This window comes from Salvia miltiorrhiza, chromosome 1 (assembly GCF_028751815.1).
Source record: "Salvia miltiorrhiza cultivar Shanhuang (shh) chromosome 1, IMPLAD_Smil_shh, whole genome shotgun sequence".
NCBI classification, from domain to species: Eukaryota; Viridiplantae; Streptophyta; class Magnoliopsida; order Lamiales; family Lamiaceae; genus Salvia; species Salvia miltiorrhiza.
This window is the reverse complement of record NC_080387.1, coordinates 38850619-38862982: the sequence shown is the minus strand read 5'-3', so window position 1 is coordinate 38862982 and position 12364 is coordinate 38850619.

The window sequence follows — 12364 nt, the reverse complement described above, 5'->3', positions numbered from 1 at the left end:
GTAATGTAGTGAAGCCCATCATAGATCGCACCATGTCTAACAAGGTCCGATTCCGGCGCTCAGAAACTCCATTGAGTTGAGGAGTGCCAGGTGGCGTCCACTGTGAGAGAATCCCATTCTCTTTTAGATAATCAAGAAACACACCGCTTAAGTATTCACCTCCTCGATCAGATCGAAGAATTTTAATACTAGAGCCAGTTTGTTTCTCCACTTCATGTCTGAATTCTTTGAACTTTTCAAATACTTCAGATTTGTGCCTTAAGAGGTACACATAACCATACCTAGAGTAGTCGTCGGTAAAAGTTACAAAATAGTGATAGTTCCCACGAGCACCCACACTTAGTGGTCCACAAACATCTGTATGGATCAAATCCAAAATATGTTGTGATCGTTCCACTTGTCCCACAAATGGTGATTTGGTCATCTTTCCTTTAAGACAAGATTCACAAGTTGCCATCCTTTCCTCGGTTGAAAAACCAAGCAATTGAGACAATTGATTCACCCTTCTCTCAGAAATATGACCCAATCTTGAGTGCCAAAGATCTATGGAACTACGATCATCTAATTTTCTTTTACTTTGTTGAACATGCAAAACAGGGTTTCGAGGCATAATAGTATAAAGACCATTAACCAATACACTAGAATAGATTAAAGAAGCATCTTTAAAGATAGAACATATTCCACCCTTTATTGAAAATTCATAACTTTCTCTATCCAAAACTGGAATAGAGACGATGTTCTTAATCAAACTAGGTACGTAAAAGCAATTGTTCAAAACAATCTCAAAACCACTATCAAGAGCTAAGTGAACAGTTCCTACAACTAAGGCAGCAACTCTTGCTCCATTGCCCATGCGTAGAACCGTCTCCCCTTTGCTCAACTTCTTAGTTTCCACCATCACCTGTAAATCATTACAAAGATGTGAGGAACAACCGGTATCCAATACCCACGAAGCATCGTTAACAGATAAGTTAACTTCAACATAGTACATACCTGAACATTTCAGGCTTGCAAGATATTCTTTGCAATTCCTCTTCCAATGACCAGGCTTGTTGCAGAAATGGCAAACATCTTTGGATTGAGAACTTTCCCCTTTCTTTTTCCCAACTCCACCCTGTGCCTTCAACTTGTTTGGTTTAGATGAACCTTTCATCTTCCCCTTCCACTTCCCCTTCCCCTTGTTAGTCTTGGCCTTGTGAGCTTTTGACGAGGAGGAGGAACCAACAAGAAGAACCGGCTTGTCCTTTTTCATAGTGGACTCCGCCGTCACAAGCATATTGACAAGTTCGGGAAGACTAGTAGTCATGCTATGCATAGTGAAGTTGACGACAAAAGTGTCAAATGATGGTGGCAAAGACTGCAACATGAGATCAGTTTGCAGTTCAGCTTCTATCTCGACTCCAAGAGATCCCAACCTTTCCATGAGAGCTATCATCTTCAGCCCATGAGTTTGGACCGAAGAGCCCTCAGTCATACGACATTGGAAAAGTTCCTTAGATATCGTATATCTTTGTTGTCTAACACTTTCTCCATACAACCTTTGTAAACGGAGAAGGACCTCATAAGCCGAAGCCACACCTTCATTTTGCCTTTGAAGTTCATTTGACATCGATGCTAGCATGTAGCAACGAACCTGCAAATCGTCATCCACATGACTTTGGTACTTCGTAAGCACCGCTTCTTCAGCGTCATCAGCAGGTTTTTCAGGCATTGGGGCATCCAAGACATAAGCCTTCTTTTCGCAATTAAGAACAATTCTCAAATTGCGAACCCAATCAACATAGTTAGGACCGGTAAGTTTGTTTTGGTCAAGGATAGATGTTAAAGGATTTTTCGACATTGTGCAGACAATCTACAAGTAAGACGCAGAAAATTAGCAGATGATGAAAAATATATTCAATTAATATAAGGTCTTTAATTATTAATTGTCTCCCACTATTTTATTCAAATTCCATAACCCCAAATGAAATTCGGGAAATCAAATTTCCTAGAGGGAATTGAAGCCCAACAAAATATATTCCATACCTCAATTCTATGAGCCCATGAAATACTTTTATCGGTAGTCAACTCTTTGACAATTATATCTCTATATAACCTTCAATATTATTTTACCTCACCTTTCCTATACACCTCAATTTTATGAGCCCATATAGTACTAAGTGTCAAGTTATACCCATCAAACATTCATGTAAATAAAGCATCAATGCGTTCCACGACTCATGGACAACGTAGTGATAAATTATTCCATGAGTATCTATATACTTAGTAAAAATCACAGCTTTCCATCACCAAACCACTCCATGACTCATGGCAAGTGATATAGTGTGGTAGCATCTCATGATTTTACTTTTGATGGTAGGCTTGGAACGATGAATCCAATTCAACTTGTCCAACTTAACTTGAAATATAACTTAAGTTTCAAAAACTTGGGGATTTAATTTTCAAGACCTCATCGAAACCTATTAACTAGGTGGGTTATATTAATGCAAACATCATCACATGATTCGCGCAAATTAGCATTAAAAATATACTAGCAAACATGCTAAAAATATAAAGCGATGGGATGATCATAGCCGTTCCTAAGCGACCCGTTTCGAGCCAAAAACGGGTCAAAGGACAATCTAAGGGATTTTAAAATGAAAGACCTATCTATTACATCATATGTAATCCCATACATATATGGGCCTTGAGCTCCTCTTATTTCTTCGCCACGAACGTCCTCCAAAAATACAATGAAAAATAAAAACCTCACTTTCTATTCTACACTCATTGCATAAATGAAAAACGATTACATAGAGAGGAATAAGAGGCTCACAGTCCCCATTTTAAAACCCAAAGCATAAAATAAATAAAACCATCACATGGGTTTAGGCTCATGATCATCCCCAAAATAAATCATGCTAACATTCATCACATGATATAAAGCATAATAAATTTACCAAGTGGATTTAATGATTTATTTCATTATTCAAAGCATAAAGTTTTGATTTTGCATAAAACAATTTTATCACATTGTTAGAATTAACTATTAACTCTAAAATGCCAAAATCACGAGTCGCATCGGCATGCCGTGAGAGCTACTGTGCACGCCGAGCCGCAACAACAGTTGCACACGACGCACACAGCAGCACGCACGCACACAGGCTGCACAACACAGCAGCCTTCGTTGAGGCATTTCGCCGAACAGGTGGCGGGCGAGCCAGAAACGCAGCAGCGCATCAGCAAGCCCGCACCACCTGTGCGAACTGCACAACAGCAGCATGCTTATGGCATTGTGGAGCCTAGGCTGCTCACAAAACAGCCCAAAACTCAGCACCATTCAGCCCCAAACTCGCGTGCTCCATTGCCCTAGCGAGTTTGAGCGAAACCGAGACAAATCTCGGTTCCTATAGGCTACACAAGTGACATGGTGCATGTTAAGGCATTCCTCAATGCCCATAGTGGCAATGGCGTCGCACGCCATGACCAGCCATGGCAATTTCGTGCCCAAACATCACCATTCAGTTTACGCCAATAAGGTGTTCGATAAAATGCCACAGTCAAGTTTTCATTAAAAACCATGCGAATTTTCAGATTTACTTCATACTCTTTGAATAACAAAATAAACTCAAGCATAATCAACAATTAAATCATGCCAACAACGAACCAAAAACATCACGTTAACGTGAAACCGGGCTCTGATACCACTGTTGGGATCGGGTCGAAAAACGCAGCGGAAATAATTTTTTTTTCGAAATTATAAATGAAATAACTATTATTTCATTCCAACGGCATTAACGACTTCACGTTAACATGATGAGAGAGCGAGAATAGAATCTCATACCTTTTCGCTCTCCGGTTGATGTCGGGTATGGAAGCAATCGGTTGCTCGCAGGGATCCAAGCGTATCCCCTCTATCAAGTCCACACTTAGTGTTCGTGTCGAGTGAGAAGTTTTTCGCTAGCAAAACTAATCACTCTTGTATTCAGGAGAAATCAGAAAACTCAGCAGAAAAAGACTGAGCGGCGAGAGCAGAGAGAGAGAGAATAAAACGCAGAAGACCATTGAATTTAAGGAAACACGTTCCCCAAATAATCACTGCAGATTAATTCCCTTAATTATGGAAATTATGGAAATTAAAATCCTTCTGCGGTTACGTCTAGTGAACAGACGCTTTTTTATTTTCTTCTTCTCCAATCCGGATATCTTATATCCGGATACAGTTATATATATCCATATATATATAAATCTGATTTTATTAGATTTAAAATTAATCTAATTAACTTTATCTCTAATTAAATTAATCCTATTAATTTAATATAGAATCAGACTTGTTAATCCGATTATATTCAATAAAACTAATTTAATTGAATATCTAAATTAACTCATTAATTTAGAACAAGTCTCAATTTAATTAATCGAATTAATTAATTGGATTTAACTATTTAAATCAATTCAATCTGACACGTTACACTAATTTGTGTGTGACCCTCTTAGGTTCACAACCAGCACCAGTAATAGGTTTGTAACACATTACAACTTAGTTAATTTATCTGATAAATTAATTCACTTGAAATTAACTATTTAATTTCAAGAGCCTATAAACCATGGGAACATCTAGCAAGTAGCATGGCTATCTAGCACTGTGTGAAATAGCGAGTAAACCTATTTTGATTATGAATCGTCATACACGTACAGTCCTTCTATCATCTAATTTCCCAATTGGATATTGAGTATGGAATTAAATCGAAAACTCAATATAATCCAATAATCATATTTTCAATTGAATTCAATAACTCTTTAATGAATCATAATTCATTATGCCCTGGCCAAGGTCTTCAAGTTATGAACAATGAAAACTATAGGAAATTCTCTTGTCTCACAAGTAATAGATTCTTTATTGACCACTCATTAATCTCCATATAAGTTCATATTTCATCCAACATAAAATCTTTAGTGATTGACTAGCAATCAGAAAATATATCAAAATGAAATAGAACTAATACAAGATTACTATGGTGTCTCAAGTCAAAGGACTAATCGTATACTATCATAATATAGTAATTCTTATTTCGATAAAACAAATTCCATATAAGAATTTCTATCGGGTCAGTTCGGTGTACTTGTTCTCCAACAAGCACCCACATATATACACTTACGTCAACTACGTTAATGTTGATGAAACGCAACATTCTCATCTTATGAGTATGTATCATATGTGCGAGCTATTTCCAACAATTCAATATCCTTTTCTTGAATAGTTATTTCACTCGGAACTATTTTAAGACCAAAGCTTCAAAGACATATTTCATAATCACCATCATATGCGTGATCATATCTTATAACTCTTTATGGTCTAAGGACTTCATCTAAATCGCATAAGTTATTAAAAACAAATACATTAGATAAGTAAATGCCTTTATTAATATAAATTCCAATGAGATTGAATTTACATATAAATAAAAATGACCAATCTAATTGGTGCGCCGGGTGTAACTCTTTCAAACTGGTGCCCATGGCTAAGGGATTCTTCGTTGTTAAATTTTTGACGATGGAAGCGAAAAAGAAAGCTAAGGGGAGTTCTTTTCTCCAACTGTCAATCGGCCACGTACGCTTCCGTGAATGGACTAGGTATTTCGATCCGTATAAGGAAGTGTCGTCTCTGGCTCAGGTATGGGTTCGGATATATTATCTCCCTGTGGAGTTATGGACTCCGGTGATTATTGCTGGTATAGGTCGTGTGCTTGGTCATCCTATGCGAATTGATAATGCCTCCGCAACTGGTCATGTGGGACACTTTGCGCGGGTTTTGGTGGAACTTGACATGGCTTTGCCTATTCTCAACTCGATGTACATTGATGACGGCGATAGATCGTTCTACATTGAGTTTGGTTTTGAATCTATGCCCCTTTTTTGCTCGCGTTGTAAACTTACAGGTCATTCAACAGATAAATGCCGGAGAGCTGATAGGGCCACGAGCAAGCAAAAGATCACTGAGCCTCCTGCTGTGGTTGTGAAGAATCTTGATAAGGGAAAGGGTCCGAATCCTGCATGGCAGCCCAAAGTTGATATTCTTAAACCTCTATCAGGTCCTGATCTTCTAGACGAGGCACCTTTTAAGAAAAATGATCATCCTCTGGCGGGGGATGCTAACCGATATCAAGCGCTAGATGAGGATGAGGAAGAGGAAGTGGAGGAGACTATCATTGCGGACTCCAATTATGAAGCAGAGCCTTTACATGAGGATGAAAATGATGGGTCGCCTCACACGGACAAGGCTTGTGATAAGGAGGGCTCGAATGTAGAGGGAACTTTGGAGTTGGATTCTGGAACGAATAGTGGAGCTGTGGTAGAGCAACAACCGGTAGTTGGGGCAGAAGATTCAGCGAGCCAGCGGGTTAATTCGCCGATTAAGGAAGTTGATTTTGATAATAAATCCATTTCCTCTCCGGATGACATGGCGAGTCGTATTATTAGGTTAGAGGAGCAAGTTAATCAGGGGATGCAGTTGCTCTCGGAGCAGAAGCGCGGACGTGGTCGTCCAAAGGGCTCGGTAAAGGGACGAGAGCCTATACATGCAATTCCGGAAGGTTGTATTAAAAGTCGTCTCAGGAATGCGGAAGAAATGGGTAACAAACCGATGGAGTTTGTGGTTGACGTCAACAATAGGCCTAGTATGATTGCAATGAATAATGTCGTCCATAGGCGTTGGTCGGATGATTTGGATAATGATCCTGACTTTCCTTTTTGAGTTGTTCTCCTTCGCTTTTTAAGTTTTGTGCCCTTGTCTGCATCTTGTGCTTTCAAGGGATGTTTTTTCTTTTTCACTTTATAATAAACCTCAATTTAATAATAATATTACTTCTAACATATAAATTATATGTAACTTATAACATTTATATAATTTATTATATATTACATGAATGCATACAAGTATGCGAATATAAAGTACGGTATACCAATTGAATTTTTTCGATTTTGATAATACCGATTATTTTGGTATACCGTTAAAGTGCGGTATACCGTGAAAGTACGGTATACCGAAATTCGGTAAGGTATACCGAAATAAAGGTACGGTAAAGGTTTTGTATATTCTCCATACCGTACTTAAAGTATACCGAACTAAGGTATACCGTAGGTAAAGGTAAGGTAAATGTATGAATTTTCTTCATACCGGAGGTAAAGGTAAGGTATAAGGTATGGTCGATTTAATAAGGTATACCGTACCGTGCCACCCCTGAGTATGATTGGATAAACTGCTCTTCAGATTATGAAATGTTTCAAAAGTTGCAGTCCACTAAGTACATTAGTACTTAGCCCAAATATCTTCAAATGTTTTTCAGGTTAATGGCTGGTGCTGACGGGACGAGCTGAGGCTAGGGTTCAACTCCGTATTTTGACTTCCGCTGTAGAACTAGCCAGTATTTGTCTTTTGTTTCATTTACTTAAGACCTTTATGCTACGACTCTAAACGACATCTTTTGTTGAGTCGAGACTATTAATTTGCAAGTATTTCATTCTATGTTGGTTATCTGAAGTATGAAACTAAACTTATGATCCTGAAGTTATTATGTTTGTTGATTGATTCGTATCACTTAAACACCTGTCTTTCTTCATCCAAAGGGGCTAAGCCCGATTGTTGTCCCTTTTATTCGGATTTCACAAGGTTTTTCTCTTGTTCATTTTAAATGATGAGTCGTACCCCAGTTATAGTTATTATTTCAAGAATTGGGGTGTGACACTCTAAGTTGAATGACTAACAAAAGTCAAGCTTTCAAGTTTTTTTTTTTTTTTTTGAGGAAAATCAAGCTTTCAAGTTAAAACCTAAATATATGAACTTAAAAATCGTGGCTTCATTTTATATATATATATATATATATATATATATATATATATAAAATCGTGGCTTAATTTATATATATATATATATATATATATATATATATATATATATATATATAGGGAAGGGCTAAAATAAGAGCATTTCTTAAGATATAAAATAAGAATCATTTTCAGCCCTTAGATCATCAAGATCTACGGTTGATTCGTAATCCTGTTGGATGGATTTATGGTCCTGAGTTCGAATCCCAAAGGTAACAAAAATTTATTTTTCACAATTCATACATTTATACAGCGAATTCATACGTGTTCTACATAAAATTCATACATTAAAAATTGATCTTATTTCTTATTTTCAGATGTGCTCTCACGGTAGCCCACCCCTATATATATATATATATATATATTAGGTAATTATTAATTAGTCAAACATAATATAATTAGCTTAACATATATAACGAAATAATCGTTAGTTATTAATGATAGAGAATATATATATATATATATATATAGGGGTAATATTGTAAGATGATAAATCCATAATTAAAAATTATTAAATATATAATTATAACAAATACAAATTTACTATTCTAACCTGTTATGGCAGCCATAATTATGGCATTTAGCACTACCCAATTAATTTTCCGTTCGACGGGGTCACACACTAGTTATTACAAATAAATATTCACTAGCACGACATAAATCATCACGCGCTATTTACAATTATGTTACTGTTTGATTGTACGCTATGACAAATTCAATGAATCTTTACTATTGAGTTGAACTCTCAATTATCAATTTATTTCGAATATATTTCTTTGTTATAAATTAATATTATTAAATAAAAAAATTTAAAGACCGTGCCACAGATGACTCGAACCCAAAATTTTTGGACTTAGGCATTAACCCCTTATTCTATGGTAGGGTTATAAGTAGTAGAATGAGATATAACAGCCTGTATTATTTGGGTTCATTATATTTTATGACTCAATTTTGGATTTTCACAAAAATAATATAATCATCAAAATTCAAAACATACGCAATAAAATTCTGGACATCGGATCGATGAGGTGAGCCATTTTGTTACAAATTAAGTTGCAAATAACAAAATGATCTGTTTGACTAGCTCATCTTTTACGTCGTATCGTATTTGTAACTATAAAAAAATATTAGTATTTCAACTTTTCTCTACATTTTAAAAGTCACGCAATTTTTGCAATTCAGTATAGATTGGATCATTACAACTGATTTAGTATTATAGTTAATACATTCAAGTTTAATTACGTGAATAAAATACTAAAAGAACAACCATAATACTTCCATTGTTTCAATTTAAAATAAAGGATCAATTGCATATAAATTATTGAATTTTCAACAAATTCTTATTTTTTACATAAATTTTAAGATTATTATTAAAATTTGAATTATTGCTTATTTTTCGTTGTAGTAGCATGACATAAATATGGTCATGTGACATTAATATGACTGTGTGGAAAAATAGAATTGACGTTGTATTGTATAGTTCGATAGAAACAATATTATTTCAAACCTAAAATTTGACTAGAAAATGGGCGAATATGCAAAATGTGAAAAAATAATAATTGAGTAAGTTTAATAAAGATTTTAAAGTTCTGTACTTAAAAAAAAAGGATTTTGAAGTTCGTGTGCAAAATAAGATAAATTTGTTGAAAGTTTAATAATCCTAAAATTTTAAATGTGTGAAATTTTTAATTATTTTCAATTTCAATTAATTGTATGATTCCAGAAAGGGTTATATTTCTATAATCCTAAAATTTTAAATGCGTGAAGTCGTTTTTTAAGAATTATGTTCCTGGTAGTTCCATATTTTGTTTGTAGCCTGACTCGTTTTGAAATTGCTGAAAAATGTTAGATTTTGACAGGCCAAAACACAAAATGGTATATAGTGGTCTAATTAAATTCACAAAATAACAAATTTAAGCTCAAACATGGCTATAGATTTATTTACCTAAAAAACATCACAATATTGAAAAATGGTAGATTTTGACAGGCCAAAACACAAAATGGTATAAAATAACAAATTTAAGCTCAAACGTTTCTATAGATTTATTTACCTAAAAAATATCACAATATTGTATGACTCGTTTGATGTTTATTATATTTAGAACATAAACTGTTGCGTTCACACAAAATTCATTCTCTCAAGAAATAGTAATTTAGTTTGGCTGATTCTCTCAAAAAAAAAAAAAAATTAAAAATAGTTGAACTGTAAAGTAAATAATGGCTCATTTGTTTCAAGCAAATGAAATAAGCTTGATTTATTTGACATAGATGTCTTATATTGTTTGGTTAGATGTATTATATTACTTGTCTTATAAATAAATTATGATATGAGAGTGGAATTTTAGTAGTTTATATTAATTTATAATAGAAAACTAAATTAGTAATTTAATCTATTATTAAATAAATAATATAATTAATATTTTTATTATGTATCTCAATTAAAAGAGTCTCGTATTGTAAAACAAATATGATACTAGAATACCATAGGCATATTATACATCCCACTGTCAGACAAGCCTAAAAGTATTAACTTCATTATTAAACAATCTTCTATAACTTATATTTCATTTCCTTTTTGAGTAAAATATAACCAATTAAGCCAAGCATATTTGAACTTTATTTTGAGATTGAATCCATATTTAGTAAACTCATTTACTTCACTTATTTATAACTACAAAATTTATGATGACAAGTACAATACCAAACTCTTTTTAATGGAAATAATTGCATAAGTTATACATTACTTATATATTATTATAGTTTAAATGCATGAATTAAATCTATAATTTTCTATATATGGATGTGGGATCCTGGGATCCCTACAAGTATTTTACTATAGCTTTTTATGCTAAGATGTATAATCATATTTTTATATTTAATACTACTTCCAGAGTTTTTACAAATATAAAATCCATCTTAATGGAAATTAACATGACATATTGGACCAAATGTTTCGACGGAGAGTTTATTGTTCATTAATGCACACAATATATACTATTTTTTTAGAGGAAAATGAACAATATATTCAAGAAATGTCAAGTTTTACAATGTTCCTAAGCCAACGTTGATCAAGATTAAAAGCAAACTGAGCTAAAGCGTGCGCAGCCAAATTCGTCAATGTTAGAGCATGAGAAATCCCAATTAGCACATGTCATCTCGCCACTTGGATAATATCACGCACGTCGTCCGACAAGAATTAACAGTCATCCTTCGGACTGACTATGACTCGAGCAACCAACATGGAGTCTAAAACACTTTTCACCGGGGCGACACCATGTTCAATACACGTGACAATACCATGGACCATAACCATAACCTCTGGAAGCATAACGTTTGATGTCAGTCCTGTGGATTTTGCAATCGCCACCTTAATATCCCTCAGATGGTCCATGATAACAATACCCACTCCAAAGGCCAAAGCATTCACATGAGCCAAAAGCATCCACATCCATACTCCATCAGCCAGGTTTTGGTCTTTCCCAAGTCTTGTTTCCCACTCTAACACCCATCAACGTCTCCGGTAAGAAGGTAAGCTTAGCAGACTGGTAGGTCTCCCAGAGAATAGTCTTGTTCGCTTTATCTTCGTAACCCCATCATCATGTTGCAATTAACAATTAAAAATCAAACTTGCCACACCAACACAACCCAAAACTTATAATCCTTCAACTACATTTCAGCCATAATTGCTTCTGCAATATCAGTCAGCCCCAGCCCCTTGGCCTTTGTCAGCACGAGCCAAAATCAAGAATTTTTTCATATGTGTTTAATAGTTAGACAATAGATAAGGCGATGCTCCGTCGTTTCCATTTATCTTTACACCTGCGGCAAATACCATCAGTCGGGATATGGAGACTTTGAAGATTCACCTACGTCGGAATAAGATTAGAAAGAGCTCTCCATAAAAGACCATGGCTTTAAAAGGTATAGATAGATTCCAAACAAGTTTGCTCCATCTATTTCTATTTTTCGTGCTCTGTGCGGGTTAGCTTCGTAAAAAACTCATAGCTAATAGCCAACATAGCTCGTCCACATGCCCATGTTCTCCAATCGGAGTCCGGCGGACTGCTTCAATCTCATGAGACCAAAGAACCTTATGCACTATCTGCTCATTCCATCTACCAGCAGGGTAATGATCGATGCCACATTCATCGGGAATGAAGTTTCATTATTATTACCCACAACACAGTTGTGTGTTCTGTAGCCCTCGATTCTCCTGCCGTCACCCATTTTCCATCTCATCCCTCTCCGTAATAGTGGTCGACTCCAAAGTAAAGAACACCATTTGTACGATGTGTTAGATCTAACACTCGTCTGCATGAAGTCACCATTGCAGAAATTCCTGGTTTGGAGCAGCTTCGTGATAAGAGATTCAGGGTTTTTAACAATCCTTTAAGCTTCGTTGAACAACTTTAAATCTCCGAATTCCATACCACCCCAAGCATTTTGCTTGCACATCGCCTCCCATATCTGCAAATGCAATCTCCTCTTATCTTCTTTATCGCCC